The sequence below is a fragment of the Triticum aestivum genome, chromosome 6D (genome assembly GCF_018294505.1).
Source record: "Triticum aestivum cultivar Chinese Spring chromosome 6D, IWGSC CS RefSeq v2.1, whole genome shotgun sequence".
In the NCBI taxonomy this organism is placed as follows: Eukaryota; Viridiplantae; Streptophyta; class Magnoliopsida; order Poales; family Poaceae; genus Triticum; species Triticum aestivum.
Window position 1 is genome coordinate 287,663,304 of NC_057811.1, and position 3,722 is coordinate 287,667,025.

The following is a 3,722-nucleotide window of genomic DNA, read 5'->3' on the forward strand; positions in this document are numbered from 1 at the left end:
TGATACTAATATATGATGCTATGCATTAGGGAGGTTGTATCGTACAGTAATATTATATGCATGATACTAATATATGATACTCCCCATTACAAGCAGTCTTATTGTGAGGCTCAACTATGACCACCTATGAATTATTCCAGTTAGTACTATTAGCAAACATAGCCGTGCGTTGTACCGAAAATAAAATCATCTCTCCTACACACCCGATGTCATCAACAAATCTCTTGAAATCTTTCATGATGTTGTACGACAAACAACATCATAAGTGGTGTTGCAAAAAAAAACATAAAGGTGAGTTATTTTCTGAAGTGTACTCAACGTGTTTCCAATTTATTAGACAACAAAAAAAATCTACCTATCCACCGCTATCTCTTTTATGCCTTTGTTGTCGTTCCTCCTTAGTGATGCCCAACAAATACTGCATTAGGATGAAAATAGAGAAGTAAATTTTAGTACACAATGATAACTTGTGCATAAGAATCATTGTTTTTGTCTTGTTGCTATACGTGTCTGCAAATGTAATCCAAGTTAGATTTAGTTTAGTTGCAAACATATTAGACGTTTACACCGAAAACAATCAATCAATAAGGATGAGCATACCGAATGTTCAAGGTTGCACATGAACATCGATATTGTTAGAACAAAACTTTATAGGCACGATTTCATACTATGATAGTACTTTAGTGTACGTCATCCTATACGGGTCAGTTATTGTGCACTGCACAAAATAGAGAGGATGATTATACACCTATTGTAATTTTAGTAGGAATCAACATCCCCTATGATGTCAATAATAGTTTTTATGAAGGCATCAAACTATCATATGTACTCGATTTAAATGGTGTAGGAACATAAATAATAGGCATTTTCAAAATACCACATATAAAAAAAGTGTTAATTAAGCTTGCATCCTAAACCTAATTTTAGAGTTGATTGACATGAAGATAATAGGATATTTGAAATCTACACATTTTTCTGAGGAATTTTCATATATAACATGCTAGACTTCGAGTTAGGATTTGAATCAATATTTTGAAAAGTATTTGAATCTGCCTAATAAAAGTAAAAATAAACAAAAATGAGATTTTTAGAATGTCTGACATGTAAGATCATAACATATTTGAAATCTACCCATTTTTCTGAGGAATTTTCATATACAATATATTCAAAAAATATGATTATTTTAAAAAGTATTTGAATGTGCCGATAAAAGAAAACTAAAAACTAAAAAAGAAAAGAAAAATCAGTTAGGCAGGACTCGAACGCAGGTCTATCTAGTCCACAGGTGGACCTCTAGCCATTGCGCTACTGACCGCTTGTTGCACTATATTGGGTCGTTTCGTTTAATAAACCAAAGTCCCGTGTAGCAACTAAGGAAAAAAAATTGATCTTTTTTTCCCTTACGGGTGGCATAGTGGGTGATTATTGGAAACTTTATGGGTAATATTAATGAAGTATGACCAGAAGCGGTAGCCGTTTTGTTATTAGGTAAAGATTATTATTTAATTGCAAAATTTTGTAGGTAGCTAAATGATAATCTAATGTTTTTAGAAAGGTAAGTATTATTATTAGTTATTAAAAGTGAATGTTTGAAGCATGAGTGCATTGGAGCATCTTATTTTTAACCGAATAGCTCCACACACGATCTTATGCACGACAGGTGGACGATGGTAGAATCCGACGTTGCCTAATTATGGTGGGATTTAATGTAATGATTATTAACCAGTGTCGTGCATGCTTCGGCGGTAAATCATCGACTGCGTAGCACTGCTCTATTTTTAATAGTTGAAAATAACATTTAAAGGTCCAAAAGAAATTCTAGATGATCATATGGATTTATATTACACATGTATAAAGTTTGATGATGAAATAAGTAAACATGAGAGTTATACAAAATGAAAAAAATGGCAATCTCAAAATATTGAACAATACATGAACAGTTCATTAACTACTTGCCACATACATATATTTGCCTTGGTGTGTGTTGTGTTACTAGCTAAGTTACTCCCACTATGGTCAACCTAAGAGTAGATGCATTGCAATATATCTCTGTCTCTAGTAAATATTACATAAAAATAATATAAGGTTTCATCTTTTTTCAATTTTCGCCGTTTTTTGCCACCACCTCTTCGTTCATCCTTTCACCCTTCATTGGTTGTTCCTATTTTTCTATCCGTTTCCGATTTTCAACAAACCAATCTTCGGTGACCCAATAAATCAGAACCATCTATGTTATAGTAATAAATTCATAGTTTGTAAATAAATTGTTTCTTATGGTAATTCGGTACCGATCAGATGTCTTTGGTAAGAGCATCTCTAACAGACCCCTTAAAACGCACCGACCTGCAAAATAACAACCCGTTTACGGTTTAGTGGCCCGATTAGACAGCGTATTGACCCGTGACCTGTAAAATAATTTGCGGGGCATAAAAAACTTCGCCCTCAACCTTTAGATACACAGGGTGGGAGGCCGACCCGAGCTTGACCCCTACCGGCTGCGAGATTTGGCGGGAGGGACATTTCCGTGCTGCAGTTCCTGCTTCCCCTTCCCTTCGCCGCCAACAACCTCCCTCTGCCCGCTTCGGAGCACCTTCCTTGGTTACCCTCTACCGCCATGGAAGCCTCCCATGTTGGAAATATGTCCTAGAGGCAATAATAAAATGGTTATTATTATATTTCCTTGTTCATGATAATTGTCTATTGTTCATGCTATAATTCTGTTATCCGGAAATCGTAATACATGTGTGAATACATAGACCACAACGTGTCCCTAGTAAGCCTCTAGTTGACTAGCTCGTTCATCAACAGATAGTCATGGTTTCCTGACTATGGACATTGGATGTCATTGATAACGGGATCACATCATTAGGAGAATGATGTGATGGACAAGACCCAATCCTAAGCATAGCACAAGATCGTGTAGTTCGTTTGCTAGAGCTTTTCCAATGTCAAGTATCATTTCCTTAGACCATGAGATCGTGTAACTCCCGGATGCCGTAGGAGTGCTTTGGGTGTACCAAACGTCACAACGTAACTGGGTGACTATAAAGGTACACTACAGGTATCTCTGAAAGTGTCTGTTGGGTTGACACGGATCGAGACTGGGATTTGTCACTCCGTATGACGGAGAGGTATCTCTGGGCCCACTCGGTAATGCATCATCATAATGAGCTCAAAGTGACCAAGTGGTTGGTCACGGGATCATGCATTACGGTACGAGTAAAGTGACTTGCCGGTAACGAGATTGAACAAGGTATTGGGATACCGACGATCGAATCTCGGGCAAGTAACGTACCGATTGACAAAGGGAATTGTATACGGGATTGATTGAATCCTCGACATCGTGGTTCATCCGATGAGATCATCGTGGAACATGTGGGAGCCAACATGGGTATCCAGATCCCGCTGTTGGTTATTGACCGGAGAGTCGTCTCGGTCATGTCTGCATGTCTCCCGAACCCGTAGGGTCTACACACTTAAGGTTCGGTGACGCTAGGGTTGTAGAGATATTACTATGCGGTAACCCGAAAGTTGTTCGGAGTCCCGGATGAGATCCCGGATGTCATGAGGAGTTCCGGAATGGTCCGGAGGTGAAGAATTATATATAGGAGTCCAGTTTCGGCCACCGGGAAAGTTTTGGGGGTCACTGGTATTGTACCGGGACCACCGGAAGGGTCCCGGGGGTCCACCGGGTGGGGCCACCTATCCCGAAGGGCCCCATG